This window comes from Mobula hypostoma, unplaced genomic scaffold (genome assembly GCF_963921235.1).
Source record: "Mobula hypostoma unplaced genomic scaffold, sMobHyp1.1 scaffold_103, whole genome shotgun sequence".
Lineage (NCBI taxonomy): Eukaryota > Metazoa > Chordata > Chondrichthyes > Myliobatiformes > Myliobatidae > Mobula > Mobula hypostoma.
The window spans coordinates 281956-302313 of NW_026948206.1; the positions used below are offsets into that span (position 1 = coordinate 281956).

Below are 20358 nucleotides of genomic sequence, written 5' to 3' on the forward strand. Positions count from 1 at the left end.
ACCACAATAACAGAGGGGAATAATGTGTGTGGATTACCCTTTGAGTGTTTTACCGAGTGTGCCATGAGACGTCTGTAATCAGTGACCAGCCTTCGTCACACAGTCGGAATAGGAACTTCAGAAATTGCCTGGATTTTGCCTGCACAGGAGCCAACTTGCCTTGACCTACAACACAGCCAAGATAGATCACAGAGGCATGGCCAAATTCACTCTTAGCTAAGTCAACTGTAAGGTTGGCCCAGGAAAGCCTGTCAAACAGCTTTTGTACTACAGAGATATGCTCTTCCCAAGTGTCACTCCCTGTGACTAAGTCATCAATATAGGCATCTGTGTGTCCTAACCCTCAAATTACAGGATCAATCATTCTCTGGAATGTTCCTGGAGCATATTTCATTCCAAATGGCGAAACACTGTATTCATACAACCCAGAAGGTGTAACAAATGTAGAAATTTCACTACCTCAGTCCATCAATGGAACACACCAATACCCTTTCAACAGATCAATCTTTGTAAGAAATTACCTTTTCCAACCTTATCGATGCAATCATCCACCCGAGGGATAGGATAGGCATCTGTTTTTGTTACTGCATTTACCTTCCTATAATCAGTGCAAAATCTAACACTACCATCAGGTTTGGGCACAATAACGCAGGGTGAGCTCCAATCTGATGTTGAAGGCCTAATAATACTATTTTCCAGCATATATTCAATTTCTTGCTCAGCCAATTTACACTTCTCTACATTCAGCGATATGGGTGTTGTTTAATCGGGTTGGCTTGACCAATATCTACGTCATGTACTGCGACTGTGGTTTGCCTGGGAACATCGGGAAATAAATCTTTAAACTTCAGAATTAATTCCTTCAGCTGTTATTGTTGCTTTGGCTGCAGATGAGCCAACTTGTTGTCAATGTTTTCGAGAACAACCGAGTTCATTAGCCTAACCGGGACCATGTTTGGCTTGTGAAAAGTTTCAGATGAGTCAATTGTTTCATTCTCAGGGTTGTCAGATTGATATGTTTGACAACACTCACCGATGGTGCCTGCTTGTCAGAATAAGCCTTTATCATATTGATGTGTACCACCCGTGTTAGTTTACGTCAGTCGTGTGTTTTAATATCATAATTCACATCATTAATTTGAGAGAATATTTCATACAGTCCATTGAATTTCGCCTGAAGTGGATTCATCAACATTGGAGATAAGGCAAGCACATTATCCCCCACCTTGTATTTTCTTTTGTTTTGGTCTGGTTATCAAACCAACACTTCATTTTGTTTTGAGAAATCTTTAAGTTTTGTCTCGCTAGACGACAGGCTTGGTGTAGTTTATTTTTAAACTTCAAAACATAGTCTAACAAGTTAACATATACATCCCCCTCAATCCGCTGTTCCTTTAACAAGGTCAAAGGTCCCCTCACTCTCTGACCAAATACAAGTTCAAATGGACTAAAGCCCAGTGACTCCTGTACCAACTCTCTTAAGCCTGATTTATACTTGTGCGGCAAGTGTACGCCATAGGCACGACGTACCCTACGCCGTACCCACGCTGTACCCTACGCCGCAGGGTAACTTGCACCTCCTCTAAAAAGTAACTCACGCGTCGCGGCGACGCAGACTGCAACAACTGTGATTGGTCCACTTGGTAGCATCGCATTTCCGGTTGCTTTTCTCTGCCATGTCTGTACACTGATGTGAAATAAATGGTTGGAGACAATGAACCAAATCGTCAAATCTATCTGCCGACATGGGAAAATATTTGAAATGCATTTACTCGTCCATGTCTCTCACAATGAAGCTCAACAGTGTCAGAGATACCCCACTGCCAACTTGCGTTTTGGTGGTGACGTGCATAGCGATGCAGACACAACTACGCATGCTCGCTACGGCGTAGGGCTACGCAAAAATTAAATCGGGCCTACGGTGTAGGATATGGCATATCCCGAATGCACAAGTATAAATCAGCCTTTACTGTGAACAAAAGCAAATGTATTCCTTCATCCCAGTCTTTTCCATTTTCAACACAGCATGTCTTAATCATTGTTTTGACAGTAGAATTAAATCTTTCTAAAGCCACTTGTGATTTCGGATGGTACGCAGACAATGTAATTTGTTTAGCTCCCAGTTCATAAACTACCTGCTGGAATAATCCAGATGTAAAATTACTTCCTTGATCAGACTGGATTTCTTAAGGCAAACCAAATAAAGTAAAAAACTTGTTAGAGCCTTCGCCAGTTTTAGCTTTAATATTTCTGAGAGGTATTGCCTCTGGGAATCTGGATGCAGTACACATAATAGTTAGCAAATACTGATGGACAGTTTTAGTCTTTGGCAATGGGCCAACACAATCCACTATAAATTTGGAAAAGGGTTCACCGAATGCAGGTATAGGCCGGAGTGGGGCCACTGGGGTGACCTGATTAGGTTTACCCACAACTTGACAAGTGTGACAGGTTCTGCAAAAGGTCACAATATCTTTCCTCAAATTAGGCCAGTAAAATTCTTTCATAATCCTGTTTACAGTTTTCTTCACTCCAAAATGGCCACCTAAGGGCATGCTGTGGGCCAAAGTTAAAATTTCAGTCCAATGAACTTTAGGAACTGCAACTTGGTGAACAATTGCCCATTCCTCACTTGCAGGTATAGCAGGTGGCCTCCACTTCCTCATTAACACTCCATCCTTGAGATAATACCCTACTGGCACTTTCTTAATCTCATCATCTGAGAGAGATGTTTCTTATAAAGCTTCAAACTCAGTCTAGGTTCTGTTCTGCTATAAACTCCTTCCTAGACAGGGATAAATCTTTCTCATCAGACTTACTACCTGAATCCTGTTGAAACAATGAAGGCTGAAAAGTCCCTGACAAGTCATCATAAACTGAATTCTGGTCAACATGATTTTGGCTATCATGGGTATCAGAATCATGCTGCACAGAACCCTCTGCATTGGCAGACCTTTTAGTCATACTTCGAGTTACTGCGATAAATGTTAAAATCCATCTGTGGGTCGTCAGTGGTTGGCTTAGTTCTCAACTACACTGCAGGAACAACTTTACCATCTGCCATGTCATTCCCTAACAGCAAAGTAACATCTTCCACCAGTAAACTGGAGCATAATCCAATCCTAACAGGTCCCGAAACCAACCCTGACTGTAAAGTTACCTTGTGCAATGGCACAGAAACAATGCTGCCCCCAATGCCTTTAATAAGATTTACCTCACCAGTGTCAGTCTCATCACCGAACTAATATAAGTGACTGAGAAGTCCCAGTATCTCGAAGAATTTTCACTGGTACCGGTGTTGACCCTTCCATTACTAATACAAACCATCTGACATAAAATGATCGAATCCCTTCTTAACTCAGTCAGACCTCTCAGTCCTTAACTGAGCCTCAACAGAATGTTCAGAACCCTGCAGGTTTATAGGTGCTTCAACATACTGATCACAGGCATGTGGGACTGCCTCCTTTTCCTTTTTCTTCTTCAGGACAGAACAATTAGCCACCATATGACCAGCTTTCTTACAATAGTAACAAAGAAGACCAGAATATTTCTCCTTCAACTGCTTCCCTTCATCCTCCATCTCATCACTAGTCCCAGCTTTAATTTCTGGTTTACCCTGGTTATCCCTGCTACTCTTTTGGAAGCTCTTATTCTGGGTGAACTTAACCTTATGAGTTAAAGCAAACTTATCTGCTCATCTAGCAGACTCCTGCAAAGTGGCAGCATCCTTTTCATTTAATTACATCTTTATGTCATCAGGGACGCACATTTTGAATTCTTCAATTAAAACCAACTCTTTCAAGCTGTTAAAATCATCATTTACATTTTTATATGTGCACCAGTGGTCAAAACACACAAACTTCTCTTAAGCAAATTCCATATAAGTCCGGTTCACAGATTTCCTCAAACTTCTAAACTTTTGCCTGTATGCTTCTGGGACCAACTCGTAAGCTTTGAGCACAGCCTGTTTGAGCATCTCATAATCAGCTGCTTCATCAACTGTCAAAGCAGAATAGGCTTGCTGAGCCTTCCCCTTAATTACACTTTGTGGCCAACCCTCTTTTGGGCACTTTAAACTCTGAGCAACCTTATCAAAATGCTGAAAGTATTTATCAACCTCTGTATCGTCAAATGGAGGTACCAATTTAACATCCTGACTGCCCTCAAACTTATCACCAGAGTCTAATGCTAGACCCCTTTGCTGCAATCTCTCTATCTTTTCCAGCTCGAACAGCCTCTGTCTTTCTGCTTCCTCCCTGTTTTTCTGCCTCTCCAGCCTCAACCTGCCTCTGCCTTTCCACAGCCTCCATCTTGAATTTTTCTAACTTGTACGGGAGGCCAAGCTCACTAGGTTTACTTTCAGGAAACACCTCCAACTCCTCCACTTTAAACACACCCTCAGATACATAATGTTCAACTATTATCCTCTGCATCTGTGACCTCCTCATTGTCAATTTCACCTTAGCAAGTTTTAACCTTTTAGCAATACTCAACAACTCAATCCTTCTGGTGTCCTTTAATGCCTCAGAGGTTGGTGCTTCCAGAAATCTATCAACATCCATTGCTGCTGATTTTCCACACACAAATAAATCAAAAGGGATTTCTCCAATGAAATCGATAATTAATCAATACGCCTCCAAATCTTTTCCTATATCGGATGCAGGCCCCAATTTTGTCCCCGCAACACTTTAGAAATGAGTCAGCAGCAATAGACTACATCTAGAGTCTGTTTCTGATATTAAATCCACTATCTTTATTAGTACCTACTAACAATACAGTAACTTAAGCAAGATAAACAAAAGTTAACAGTGTTATGTGTATATATGTGGGTAAATATAACTCCCAAACTATTGAGCTCAGGGGAAACAAGGCTTGGAGTCTTGAGATGGTAAACTATGAACGTTCAGTTCAACCACAGAATAGTTGAGGAGAGAGAGATATTTGTAATCCAGGGTAAATGTCGAGAGAAGGCAATAACGTTGAATTCCACAGCATCCATGGTGGTAAAACGAGGGAACAGTCGCTGTAGATTTTATCTGTCGTCGTTCCAAATCCACATACAAATTATCACCGAAAGTGACTTGTCACAAGGGGTATCGTCTTCAAATGAATTTCCACACCACACCCAGGCAAGGGTTAACACATAAGTGGTCTTCACAGGATACCCCAAATCCGATCCACTCCTATGGATCAAACGAGGTGACAACCACACATTCAACGTATGCTGAATCAATAATTAACCCACCCTTGTGGGCAGAGGAAAGTTCGAAACAGTGACCCTTGGCCACTCGTTCCCTTGTTCCAATCCTTCCATTTTTCCTCCTTCATCTCCGTCTGACTCTGAGTGTCTGTGTCCGTGGTTAAAACTAAACAAGCTGTGAGCAATGTAAACAAGATGCAAGTCAGACTGATTTCCATTCTTAATCTCTCTCTCTCTCAAAATGACAGTCCACAGCAAACAAAATCTAGGGATTCATAACAATGGCCACTCCCCACTGTGAACTGACTGGTGTGCCAGTAGCTTGGATGACTGAGTGAATCCCTTCCCACATTCTAAGCAGGTGAATGGCTTCTCCCCAGTGTGAACTCGCTGATGACTCTGTAGGTGGGATAACTGAGTGAATCCCTTCCCACATTCTAAGCAGGTGAATGGCTTCTCCCCAGTGTGAACTCGCTGATGTCTCTGTAGGTAGGATGACTTAGTGAATCCCTTCCCACAGTCTGAGCAGGTGAATGGTTTCTCCCCAGTGTGAACTCGCTGATGACTCTGTTGGTCGGATGACCGAGTGAAACCCTTCCCACAGTCTGAACAGGTGAATGGCCTCTCTCCAGTGTGAACTGATTGGTGTGCCATTAGTTTGAATGACTGCGTGAATCCTTTCCCACATTCTCAGCAGGTGAATGGCTTCTCCCCAGTGTGAACTCGCTGATGATTCTGTAGGGTGGATGACTGAGTGAATCTCTTCCCACAAACTGAGCAGGTGAACGGCTTCTCCCCAGTGTGAACTTGCTGATGTCTCTGTAGGGTGGATGACTGAGTGAATCCCTTCCCACATTCTAAGCAGGTGAACGGCTTCTCCCCAGTGTGAACTCGCTGATGACTCTGTAGGTGGGATGACTGAGTGAATCCCTTCCCACATTCTAAGCAGGTGAATGGCTTCTCCCCAGTGTGAACTTGCTGATGTCTCTGTAGGTAGGATGACTTAGTGAATCCCTTCCCACAGTCTGAGCAGGTGAACTGTTTCTCCCCAGTGTGAACTCGCTGATGACTCTGTAGGTCGGATGACCAAGTGAAACCCTTCCCACAGTCTGAACAGGTGAATGGCCTCTCTCCAGTGTGAACTGATTGGTGTGCCATTAGTTTGGACGACTGAGTGAATCCTTTCCCACATTCTGAGCAGGTGAATGGCCACTCCCCACTGTGAACTGACTGGTGTGCCAGTAGTTTAAATGACTGAGTGAATCCTTTCCCACATTCTGAGCAGGTGAACGGCTTCTCCCCAGTGTAAACTCGCTGATGACTCTGTAGTTGGGACAACTGAGTGAATCCCTTCCCACAGACTGAGCAGGTGAACGGCTTCTCCCCAGTGTGAACTCGCTGATGTGTCTGTAGGTTGGATGAGTGAGTGAATCTCTTCTCACAGACTGAGCAGGTGAATGGCTTCTCCCCAGTGTGAACTCGCTGATGACTCTGTAGGTGGGATAACTGAGGGAATCTCTTCCCACATTCTAAGCAGGTGAACGGCTTCTCCCCAGTGTGAACTCGCTGATGATTCTGTAGGTTGGATGACTGAGTGAATCCCTTCCCACAGACTGAGCAGGTGAACGGCTTCTCCCCAGTGTGAACTTGCTGATGTCTCTGTAGGGTGGATGACTGAGGGAATCCCTTCCCACATTCTGAGCAGGTGAACGGCTTCTCCCCAGTGTGAAAACGCTGATGTCTCTGTAGGTGGGATAACTGAGTGAATTGCTTCCCACATTCTAAGCAGGTGAACGGTTTCTCCCCAGTGTGAACTCGCTGGTGTCTCTGTAGGGTGTAAGAGTGAGTGAATCTCTTCCCACAGTCGGAGCAGGTGAACGGTTTCTCCCCAGTGTGAACTCGCTGGTGAGCCATTAGGTCAGATAACTAAGTGAATCCTTTCCCAGAAATTCAGCAGATGAACAGCCTCGACCCAGTGAGAACTGACTGGTGAGTCCACAGGTGGGAAGACCAACTGAATCCCTTCTCACACACAGAACAGATGAATGGCCTTGTCCAGTGTGAACTTGCTGATGTACCTTCAATTGAGATAACCGACTGAATCCATTCCCATTGTGTAAAATGACGGGAATGCCAGTCGGTCAGATGATCGAGTGAATCCCTCCCCACTGTCTGAGCAGGAAGGATGGCCGATTGAATCCCTTGCTCCACTTCTTAAATATCCAGACAGAGACAGCAAAACTGGCGTGCTGTGTTTGAGATTCCTGGAGACAAATTCCTTCTCGTTTTTAACCTGTAAGAAGATTTACAAAATCCATCAGTGGGTGTAGGACAACATTTCAGATGAGATTACTTGAGTTGCCAGGGTTTGATCTGGTATCACTCTGTTACAGTGAGGTTCAACCCAAGTTGGACAGAGAAATCATCTTCTGACTGGGCACAGTGCTGGTATCTGGAATGACCATCAATTCCCTGATGCTCTTCCTGTCTCTATAAGAATGGGGCATTTCTGCCATCTCCAATCTGTGACCTGGCTCAGTTTGACTCTCTCCATTGGTATTATTCCCTGTTCCTGCTGAGCAGCATGGGTGCCTGGCCCCACAGTAACTGAAACACTCTCTCACAAATAGTCTTTCTTGATGTGCATCTGGGATTTTCTTTTATGTATTATTAACTTAAAGTGCCACAGTTTTAACGTCATATAAAAAAATCCTGCCGAGATGAATGGTTGGTCCACACAGCTGTTAAAAGGACTTAGAGTGAATTTTTGTATGATTTCAGGTTCTTGTCACAGTCACAGAAAATTACAACACAGAAACAGGCCCTTTGGGCCATCTGGTTTGTGCTGAACTATTTAAACTGCCCACTCCCATACCACTACCATCCAGGTACCTATGGAAACCTCTTAAATGTTGAAATTGAGCTCACATGCACCACTTGTGCTGGCTGCTCATTCCACACCCGGATGACCGTCTGTGTGAAGAAGTTTCCCCTCATGTTCCCCTTAACGATTCACCTTTCACCCTTAACCCATGGCCTCTGGTTGTCGTCTCACCGCATCTCAGTGGTAAAAGCCAGCTTGCACTTACCTTATCTATATCCCTCATAATTGTCGTATACCTCCATCAAATCTCCTCTCAATCTTCCATGTTCCAAGGAATAAAGTCCTGACCTGTTCCATCTTTCCCTATAACCCAAGTCCTCCAGACCTGACAACATCCTTGTGAATTTTCTCTGAACTCTTTCAACATCTCTTACATCTTTCCTGCACATTGGTGACCAAAACTGCACACAATACACCAAATTAGGCCTCACCATTGTCTTGTACAATGTCAACAAAACATCCGTCTCCTGTACTCAGTACTTTGGTTCATGAAGGTTTGCCTAAATCTTTCTTTCTGTCCCTATTTAACTGTGACACCACTTTCAGTGAATTATGGACATGTATTCCCAGATCCTTTCCTTCTACAGCACCCCTCAGTAACTGACCATTCACTGTGTAAGACCTTGGTCCCACCAAAATGCAACACCTCACACTTGTCTCCATTAAATTCCATTTTGCATTTCTTAACCCATTATTCTAGCTGATCCAGATTGCACTGCAAGCCATGATAGTCTTCCTCGCTGTCCACTACACCCCAATCTTGGTGTCATCCACAAATTTGCTGATCCAGCTAACCATGTTAACATTCAGATTACTGATATAGATGACAAACAACAACAGATCCAGCTCTAATCCCTGTGGCACACCACTAGTCACAGGCCTCCGGTCAGAGAGGCAACCATCTGCTACCACACTCTGGCTTCTCCCAAAGACAGTGTCTCATTCAATTTACTATCTCATCTTGAATGTTGACTGACTGAACCTTCTTGATCCACCTCTCATATTCCACCTCTGTAATCTGTACAGGGTCTAGGAATTTGATGCTGCTTTGCCTCACCTCTATAGACTCTGTGTCCATCTCCTGAGCAAAAAATATCTCCCACATCTATTTTGTCTCCTCATATGGATTACCATTCTGATCTTGCAGAGGATTAATTTTTTCCCTTGCAATCTTTTCACTCTCAACATATCTGCAGAATCCATGAGGATTCTTCTTCACCTTGTCTGCTGGGGCAACCTCATGCCTTCTTTGTCTTTCATAAGTGTTCACTTGAATTCCCTGTATTTCATAATTACCCATTTGTTCCTATCTGCCTGTACCTGGCATGCGCCTCCTTTTTATTGATCTGAGTGATGAAAGCCAAAGGGGTGATAGATCTGCATCATGGGAGGTGGGGGTGGGGGTGGAGGGGGTGTTAAACTAAAGTTGTAGGGGGAATGGGAGCCTGAATAACAGAACAGAGAGTGGAGAGGTTGTGGAGACGTTTGTTGTTCAGACCTCAGACAAACACAGGAATGAAAAGGTTGTGCATGGTGCAGTGAATATGCTGAGCCCTGTATATTTCAATACAAGGAGCAGCGTAGGAAAGGCGGATGTGTTCAGGGCATGGATCAACACCTGGAATTTAGATATTAGGATCTGGCAACTGTGGACTGGGACAGGCCGCTTTATGGAAAAGGTGTGCTTATTAAATGGGAGGCCTTCAAAGCAAAATTTTGAAAGTACAAGGCGGGTATGTGCCTGTCAGAATAAAAGGTAAAGATAGAAACTGTAGGGAACCTTGGTTTTCAAGAGATATTGAGACCCCGGTGAAGCACAAAATAGAGTTGCAGAACAGGGATAGGCAGGTAGGTTCTTATGGAGTATAAGAAATGCAAGAGAACACATAAGAAATAAATCAGGATGGCTAAAAGAAGGCATGAGATTCCCCTCACAGAAAAAATGAAGGATAATCCTCACGGATTCTGGAAATAGATTAAGAGCAAAAGGATTGCAAGGCATAAAGTTGGTCCTCTGGAAGACCGGAATGGCAATCCACGTGTGGAAGCAGATGGGGGAGATCTCAAATATATTTTTCATCCCATTTACTCAGGAGATGGACACAGGGTCTGTGAGAGTGTGGAAAAGCGGCATTAAAACCGTGGACCCTGTACAGATTAAAGAAGAGGAGATGTTTGCCATCCTGAGGCAGATTAGGCTGGAGAAATCTCCAGGGCATGATAAGGTGCTCCCTTGGACCCTATGGGAGGCAAGTGCAGAAATTGTCAGGGCACTAGCAGAGATAATTAAATCATCCTTAGTGACAGGGGATTATCAGAGGATTGTAGGATAGCCAAAGTTATTTCGCTGTTCAACATAGAACATAGAAATCTACAGCATATTCCAGGCCATTCAGCCCACAATGTTCTGCCAACCATGTAACTTACTCCGGAAACTGCCTAGAATTTCCCTAGTACATAGCACTCTATTTTGCTAAGCTCCATGTACCTATCAAAGAGGCTGTTAAAAGACCCTATTGTATCTGCCTCGACCACCACTGCTGGCAGTACATTCTACACACCCACCACTCTCTGTGTAATAAAACTTACCCCTGACATCTCCCAGTATCTATTTCCAAGCACCTTAAAACTATGCTCCCTCATGTTAGCCATTTCAACCCTGGGGAAAAACCTCTGGCTATACACATGATCAATGCCCCTCATCATCTTATACACCTCAAAAAGGCTCTAATCATGAACAAGGAAATTATACATTGCTTTGAGGATTTGTTGGAAGTATACAAAATTATAAGGGTATAGATAGGGTAAGTGCAAACAGCTTTTTCCACTGAGATTGGGTGGGACTACAACCAGAGGTCATGGATAAGTAGGGAAGGTGAAAATTTAATGGGAACATGTGGAAAAGCTCGTGAGAGTATGGAATGAGATGTCAGCACAAGTGGTGAATATGAGCTCTTTTTCACAATTAAGAGAAGTTTGGATGGAAGCCTGGATGACAGGGGCATGGAGGGCGATGGTCCTGGTGCAGATAGTTGCGTTACAGATTAAATGTTTTTTCGGCATTAACTAGATGGGCCAAATAGCCTGTTTCATGTTCCTATGACAAAGAAGCTGGCCAAACTTGTTTGGAAGGGCAAACAACAGGAATTCTGCAGATGCTGGAAATTCAAGCAACATACATCAAAGTTGCTGGTGAACGCAGCAGGCCAGGCAGCATCTCTAGGAAGAGGTACAGTCGACATTTCAGGCCGAGACCCTTCGTCAGGACTAACTGAAGGAAGAGTGAGTAAGGGATTTGAAAGCTGGAGGGGGAGGGGGAGATGCAAAATGATAGGAGAAGACAGGAGGGGGAGGGATAGAGCCACACTCAGGTTGGAGGAACAACACCTTATATTCCGTCTGGGTAGCCTCCAACCTGATGGCATGAACATCGACTTCTCTAACTCCCGCTAAGGCCCCACCTCCCCCTCGTACCCCATCTGTTACTTATTTTTATGCACACATTCTTTCTCTCACTCTCCTTTTTCTCCCTCTGTCCCTCTGAATATACCTCTTGCCCATCCTCTGGGTCACCCCCCTGCCCTTGTCTTTCTTCCCGGACCTCCTGTCCCATGATCCTCTCGTATCCCCTTTTGCCTATCACCTGTCCAGCTCTCGGCTCTATCCCTCCCCCTCCTGTCTTCTCCTATCATTTTGCATCTCCCCCTCCCCCTCCAGCTTTCAAATCCCTTACTCACTCTTCCTTCAGTTAGTCCTGACGAAGGGTCTCGGCCTGAAACGTCGACTGTACCTCTTCCTAGAGATGCTGTCTGGCCTGCTGCGTTCACCAGCAACTTTGATGTATGTTGCTTGTCTGGAAGGGAAAAGGTAGGAGTGACAACGGAGCAGCAATGGCTGGAGTTTCTGGGAGCAATTCGGGAGCTGAGTGATCGATACATCCCAAAGAAGTGGAAGCATTGGAAAGGCAGGAGGACACAACTGTGGCTGAAATGAGAAGCCAAAGCCAACATAAAAGCCAAAGAGAGGGCTAACAGAAGAGCAAAAACTATTAGGAAGCTTTTAGAAGTGAACAGAAGACAACTAAAAAAAAAGTCAGATGAGAGGGTGTGGAATTAATGACTCTTGGTAGCACCCAACAGTCTGAGGCATTTAGAGAAACAAAATATTTGGGGCCTCAATATCTCTTGAAAACCAAGGTCCGTGCACTAGCTACCTTTCAACTTTTATTTTGGCAGGCACATACAAACTAGACCCCCTCAAAATTTCACTTCTGAAGGCCTCCCACTTACAAGTACTCCTTTACCAGAAACCAGCCTGTCCCAAGCCACACTTGTCAGCTCCTTTCTGAAACCATCAAAATTGACCTTTCTTCAATTTAGAATCTCAACCCGTGGTCCAGACCTCTCTTTTTCCATATTTAGTTTGAATTTCATGGCATTATGATCACTAATTTCTAGATCATTTCCTAACAGCTTATTGCACACATCTACGTCGGGAATTCTACTTACTGATTAAGGGCACATTTGACAAACTCTACCCCATCTAGTCCTTTTACAGTATGGGAGTCCCAGTCAATATATGGAAAGATAAAATTACTTACTGAATCAACCTTTGTTTCTTGTCATGGTCTGGAATCTCTCGACAAATTGGTTCCTCTAAATCCCTCAGACTGTTGGGTGCAACCAAGTCCCAATAATGGCTACAATATCATAATTCCCTGTCCTGAGCTCATCTGGCTTTCCTGCGATGCTTCTTGCATTGTGATATACACAGCTCACCACATTCATCACAGCATGCTCAACCATTTGATTGCTGAATCTATCTGAGGTCTGAACAACATCTGACTGGTGTCAAGAAAACAAACTCTCCCTCATTGTCACAAAAACAATGGAGCTGATTGTGGATGACAGGAGGAATGGAGACCGGCTAACCCCTATTGAAATCAATGGATCTGGGGTTGAGAGGGTGAACAGCTTTAAGTTCCTCGGCATGAACATCACCGAGGATCTCACATGGTCTGTACATACCGGCTGTGTTGTGAAAAGAGCACAACAGCATCTCTTTCACCTCAGATGGTTGAAGAAGTTTGGAATGGGGACCCAAATCCTCAGAACTTTCTACAGGGACACAATTGGGAGCATCCTGACTGGCTGCATCACTGCCTGGTATAGGAACTGTACTTCCCTTAATCGCAGGAACCTGCAGAGAGTGGTGTGGACAGCCCAGCACATCTGTAGATGTGAACTTCCCACTATTCAGGACATTTACAGAGACAGGTGTGTAAAAAGGGCCCAAAGGATATCAGGGACCCAATTCACCACAACCACAAACTGTTCCTGCTGCTACCATCCAGGAAACGGTACCACAGCAAAAGGACCAACAGGCTCCGGGACATCATCTTCCACCAGGCCATCAGACTGATTAATTCATGCTGATACAATTGCATTTCTATGTTATATTGACTGTCCTATGTACAAACTATTTATTATATATTACTATAAATTACACATTGCACATTTAGATGGGGACATAACATAAAGATTTCTACTCCTCATGTATAGGAAGAATGTATGTAATAAAGTCAATTCAATTCACCCTCTCCACTATCTGTTCTGTCATTCTGGTTCCCATTCCCCCTACAACTTACTTTAACCTCATCACCCCTCACTAGAAGCATTACCACTAGGATATTAGTCCCCTCTTGTTCTGTTCCGCTAACTACCGAATCCCCTATCAGCCCTTTGACTTTCCTCTGCCAGGTAATTCCCCGCAAAAGTTTCTAAAGTGGTCCACCTGCTGTTGTGTGGGACAGCAACAAGAGTACTCTGCGATGGCTATTTACCCTCATTCCCCTTCCTGACTCTCACCCAGTTTCCTGTGTCCCGCACCTTGGGTGTAACTCACCTCTCTTCATGTCATATCTATCACCCCCTCTGACTCCTGGATGATCCAGAATTCATCCATTTCAAGTTCCAACTCCGTAAAGTGCAGGGTTACAAGCTGCAGCTGGATGCACATCTTGTAGGTGAGGGCATCAGGGACACTGGAGGTCTCCCCACCTTCCCACCAATGTCCCCTCTAATTTGTAATGACCAGTGTGCACATAAAGCTTGTATTGTGCATTCTTTTAACCAGTGACATGTGCACAATGAATTTTATATAGCGAGGTATTTATTTCAACAGCCAGCAAATCACTGTCAGTAAGAACTTTGATCTCCTCTGGGTTCGATCGAGTTCATCTGCACTCTCACACAATCTATGTAGCAGGCCTGTAACGGGTAACAAAGGATTTTCCCACCAGAGCTTTTGCACATTGTCCATATGTGGTTTGCTTGCTAAATTATGCTTTAAAAAGTCAATTTTCCAAATATCACTCCCCTTCTTCCCACTTGTATATGTAACTTTTGCATCACCACAATATTCACAGATAACACCAGTTTCTGTATTGTACATAAATATTTCCCCTGAACCCTCCCCCAGGTGACTGACAGTGGTGAACTCAGTGATGGCAATGCCAATGAATATGAAGGGAAGGGCAGTAGTCTGTCTCATTGGAGTCTGGCACATTTGTGATGTGAAAGCTACTTGTTGCCCAGGGCAAAGGTGTTTGATATCATTATGTACCCAGAGAGAGTGGGACAAAACATATTCAGTCCAGAACAAGAGGAGGTAGAACAAGCAACAGACACAAAATGCTGGAGGAACTCAGCAGGCCAGGCAGCATCTATGGAAAAGAGTACTAATGCTGAGTTCCTCCAGCAATTTGTGTGTGTTGCTTGGATTTCCAGCATCTGCAGATTTTCTCTTGTTTGTGACTGGAGGCAGAACAAAGGTGATTTTCTCAACAGCTGATGTAAAAGATTTTGTTCCCTTTCTCCGAGTTCCCGATCCTTGCATTTAGACAGCTGGAGCTCAGCTCTGTCTGAGAGATCCATCGGTTCCCATTCCCTCATCAGCCGGAAGCTCCCCGGGGCCCGTGTACGGATGGTGGGGCTGAGAGAGAGGGAAGAGAGCAGGACTGTCCCGGGATTGCGGGTCACGGAGTCCGGAGCTCACAGTAATTGTCCCGAAGTCGGTGTTGACAAATAATCGCCCGCAAATTTCCACTTACCTGTACCGATCCTCCTGAGGCCCTCTGTATACTGTGCGCATGCGTGCATTCAAACGTCATCAACCCAGACGCCTGCGCATTTGATCGGCGCTTCAGCGGCAGCGAAACTTTTGACGCACGGTTTTATGGGTAATCACGGTGCCATTAACAGTTTCTGCAAACACCGGTTTCATGTCCATATCTCAGTTTTTTTGTGTGTATAGAAAATTCAGCAGCTGTTTTAACGCAGAAAGTGGCTCCCATAAACAATTTACTCAATATTAACGTGTATCTAATGCCAAAGTACAATCCTCTTACAAATGCAGATATGAAACACAAGAGATTCTGCAGTTGCTGGAAATACAGAGACGCACACACACAAAATGCTGGAGGAACTCTGCAGTTCAGGCAGCAGCTAAGCAGAGGAGTATACAGTCTAGGCATGCTGAAAGGGCTCGGCCTAAATGTTGTCTATTTATTCTCTCCACATTTGTTGCCTGATCTGTTGATTTCCACCAGTAATTTGCAAAAAAATAACCATCTTTTTTTCGATCAAGCAGTTTCCAAATGTTTCTGATCTTTCCTTTGTTGCCATATCATGCTGCCATATCATGCTGGTCTCATTTCTCTTCCTCCTCGTAAACTCCAGACCCCATCTCTCTCTTGAGACCCAGAGCCCTGAATCAGGCTGGCAACCCTTTGGTTTCTGACTCTGCACATTCAAAGATTCACTCGCTAGTCTGCTGCCAAACTTTAGAGGTGCATTGCAACAACCCAGCTGTCTGAAGCACAGTCCTTTGAAATGAGTGAAAATGACCCAAACATTGAAAACAGCAGGGAAGAAAGAGTTTAACCAACTTCGTCCTGAGCCCCGGGGAAAATCAAAACCACAGTGAGCTCATCGTCTTATGCAAACTGGAGAAAATCATGCAGGAAATTCATGCAGGTGTATAGGATGATTAGAGGCATTGGTCGTGTGGATAGTCAAAGGCTTTTTCCCAGGGCTGAAACGGCCAACATGAGGGGGCATAGGGTTAAGGTGATTGGAAGGAGGTACAGAGGAGATGTCAGAGCTAAGTTTTTTTTTAAACAAAGAGTAGTGTCTGTGTGGAATGCACTGTCAGCGACGTGGCAGAGGCGGATAAAATTGGGTCTTTTAAGAGACTCTTAGATAGCTACATGGAGATTAGGAAAATGCAGGGCTATGCGGTAGGGTAATTCGCGGCAGTTTCTGGAGTAAGTTACCCACAACCTCGGGCCAAATTGTCTGTAATGTGCTGTAGATTTCTATGAAGTTTATGAAGTTTATGAAATTCAAGGGAAGTCTCCTATCCCACGCAGTGGTGACTGGCTGCAATCTGTCATCACAGGGAGGGTGAGAGGGGAACGGCAAGGATCATATACATATGGAACAGAAACATGGGCAGGGATCAGACGGGCTGAGTGGCCTCTCTAGTGTACGTTGTGAGTGTGGTAGAGACTGTAAGTACACAGGATATGATACAGAACTGATTTATCTTTCAAAGATCCACAATATTAAACATCAATCTAGTTTAAGGCTAACATCAGCAGAACAGATTCCTCCAATGCTCAGTGACCAGGGTTCAGTCCTGGGTGCGATGAGCAGCCGCAAGAACTGCAGAATCTGTCAGTAACAATCCCTCATGAACCTGCAGCTGCCTGCAGTCACCGTGATTTAACACAGAGCTAATTTGACCTTCCTCCCTGATGTGAAGTTGCTGGTGTTGCAGCAGCTGGGATGATTGAGTAAATCTCTTTACTCACTCCGGACAGAAATGTGGCCTCTATTTATTGTGAACTCACTGGAGCATCACAAGGTGGGTTAACTGAATGAGTCTCTTCGCACACACGGAGCAGGTGACCGGCCGCTTCCCGGTGAGAAGCTGTTGGTGTATCTGGGATGTCCCACTGAATCCCTTCCAAAATGAGAGCCAGTGAATGACGTCACACTGCTATAACGTCATGGCGATGTATCCAATCAGATCACGGACATGGACACGTGACCGGGCTCTCCTTGTAGCGAGTGGGGCGCTGTCTTCTCCAGCATCTCCGTCTCCACATTCAGGGATCGGCGGCATTCAAGCGCTGGTGAACTGACAGATACAGCGGGACTAACGTGCTGTTGTGTTTGTGATTCCCATGCACAAATCCTTTGCCTTTTCTACCTGTTAATAGTTTACAAAGCACGTCAAGTGGGTGAAGGACATTTCAGCTGGGATAATTTTAGTCTCCTGGTGACGTCTAATAGAAACTCTGTCACAGCTCAAAACAGTTTGGAGGAACAACACCTCATCCTCTAACTGGCCACAGTTCAGGCATTCCTGCACAATATCAAACTCTCCGCAAAGCAAAGGGAAAAAAAAAATCAAATACCAAATGTGCACTGAGAGAAATATCGAGCAAGCAACTACAGTGCACGAGCGTGCACGGCCACGAGACAGTCGTCACTGTTGTCTCGGTTCAGCGCAGAGACGAGTAAACCGTGGAGGGTTCAGGGGAGCGAGGGAGTGACGGGCGCGCTGACATGTGGCGGGAGGGGAGGGGATGACGGAGAGCGGGAACTATATAGAGGAGTGAGGGGTTGTCGGAGACGGCGTGGGCGTACGGGAGGAGGGGGGTTGTTTGTAGGGATGGGAGGGTGCGACAGATACGCTAAAGTGTATAGCGAGTGGAGGGGTGACGGAGGCTCTGAACTGGAAACGGGGGAGAGGAGTTCACAGAGGCTGATTGCGGCGCAGGGCAGGTAGGGCTGACGGAGTTGGGGAGGGTTGTGGAGGCGGGTGGAGGGTATGCGAAGTGGTGTACCGTTGGTAGAAATGGTGGAGAGGGGCGACGGAATGTCCATCTCTCACCGATTTTCCTCCCCTCTCTAGAGGTCGATAGAGGATACACACACAAGTACTTCCAACCTGAAATGTTTGTTGCGCTTTGTAGAGACCTGCTGCTGACTCGCATTGAAAGGAAACGACATGGGGATCGATTGTCTAGTTCGATAACTCTGCATCCTATCCCACAGAATCCTCCGCAGTAATGTGCATATCCCTGACGTGAGGTGGGTCCTTACCTTCCAGGATCATCCACCCGGCTGCTTCAATGCTGTAATAACTTTTATCACTGGCTTTCTGGGACATTGTTTGTGGTTAGAGAGAACACGAAAGCATTGCTGAAGTCCCCAGTAGTGTCATCTGCTGGGTCTCTCAATAAGGTGCAGTGTAGCCCCCCAGGCTCTGGAAGATTATCCACCTTAACGCTCTTTAAGAGACAGGGCACGATCTCCTTATTGGCGCAGTACAAATTTAAAAGGCATTTTCGATACGTACAGGATACTGAAAGTTTAGTCACAGACTTTTCCAGTCGGGAAAATACCCTTCAGCCCAGGTGCCAAAGCGATTGAGATGTACATTCAAGCTGATTCCTTCTTCAGAGGAGATGGGTCAGACGTAGGCAGACGAAACGAGTTTAGGTCGTCACCTGGTCCACATAGAAGAGCTGGGCTGAGGGGCCTGTGTGAACGTTAAAAGGGAAGGATCTCGTCCGAAATATCAAATCTATATATCTCAATAAATCCTGGCTGACCTGCTGAGTTTCTTGACATCCACCGAGATGCAACACAAAGTGTGATAGGAAGTCATTCCTGCCTGTGGCCATCAAACTTTACAGCTCCTCCCTTGGAGGGTCAGACACCCTGAGCCAATAGGCTGGTCCTGGACTTATTTCCTGCATAAATAATTTACATACTACTATTTAACTATTTATGGTTTTATTACTATTTATTATTTATGGTGCAACTGTAACGAAAACTAATTTCCTCCGGGATCAGTAAAGTATGACTATGACTATGGCTATGACTATGACTATTATGCATTCTGTTCTGGTTAGCATTCGGCAGAAAAGATGTTTTGTGCTGGAAGACTGCAGAGGAGATTCACCGGGATTGCTGGGTAGATGTCATGGGGTGAGATCGGGTTGTGTTGATGTCTGGTGTTAATCTACAGAGGGACCTTGGGATCCAGTTCACAGCTCCCTGACAGCGGCTGCACAGGATAGTGGGATGGTAAAGAAGGCGTACGGCCTGTTTGCTTTCAGTAGTCGCGGCACTGAGTTCCAGTGTCAGGTTGTTATGTTGCAGTTTTATGAATCACTCCTTGAACCGCATCTGGCCTGTCAGAGGAAAATGAGGATGCTTTGGACGGTGAGTAGAAGCTGCCTGGATAAGGGGAGACTGGGCAACCTAGGGATGTTTTCTCTGGAGTAGCGGACGCTGAGAAAGGCCACACAGAAGAGTCTGGGAATATGGGATGTACAGACAGAGTGGGCAGACGGCATCTATTTTCCCTGAAGGAAGAAATGTCTATTGTCAGAGGGCATGCAGTTAAAGTGAAAGGGGGAAACCACATCACATGCAAGAGAAAACCTTCCGATGCTGGAAATCCAAAACAACACGCACAAAATGCTGGAGGGACTCAACAGGCCGGGTAGCATCTATCGAAAAAAAAGTGCAGTCGACGTTTCTGGTCGAGACTCTTTTACTCCTTTTCCGCACTATTTATTTATTTATTTGTTTATTTGTTTGTTTATTTATTATTTTTTTTTTAAATTTCGTGTCATTTAGTACCATTTCCGTCCACTCCTGCTGTAACGCTGACTCAGAATGTTTAAAGGAGATGTTCTTTACAAGTTGTTTTTTTCATTCTCATCGTGGCGGGTGTCTGGAAGGATTGCCGAATGTGATGGTGGAGGCCGATTCGATGGAGGTTATCAGATACCACATGAAAGTGTAATAATGGAAGGATGTGCACCTTGTGTAGGCAGAAGGAACTGGTGTAGTTAGTCATGAAGTTGTCAGTTCGGTTGGTTCAGAGTAACGCACTGGGCAGGAGGGCCTGTTCCCGTTCTGTACTTTTCCATGCAGGCGACACCACGGCTGTGCGACGCGTGGCCAGGTGGTTCGGGCGTTGGGCTCACCACCTGATGGTCGTGGGTTCGAGTCTCGGCCAAGGCAGCGTGTTGTGTCTTTGAGCAAGGCACTTAACCACACACCGCTCCAGTTCACCCAGCTGAGAATGGGTACCGGCAAATGCTGGGGGTTAACCTGGTGATAGACTGGTGTCCTATCCAGGGGGTGGGGGGGGAGTACTCGTACTCTCAGTCGCTTCACGCCAC

At 45.2% G+C, this 20358-nt stretch overlaps 1 pseudogene; it reads right to left on the reverse strand.

The window, feature by feature from the left end:
* Nucleotides 1-12643, reverse strand: part of LOC134341815 (zinc finger protein 721-like) — a 60782-nt pseudogene extending 48139 nt beyond the window's left edge.
* Between the last annotated feature and the right edge of the window lie 7715 nt (nucleotides 12644-20358).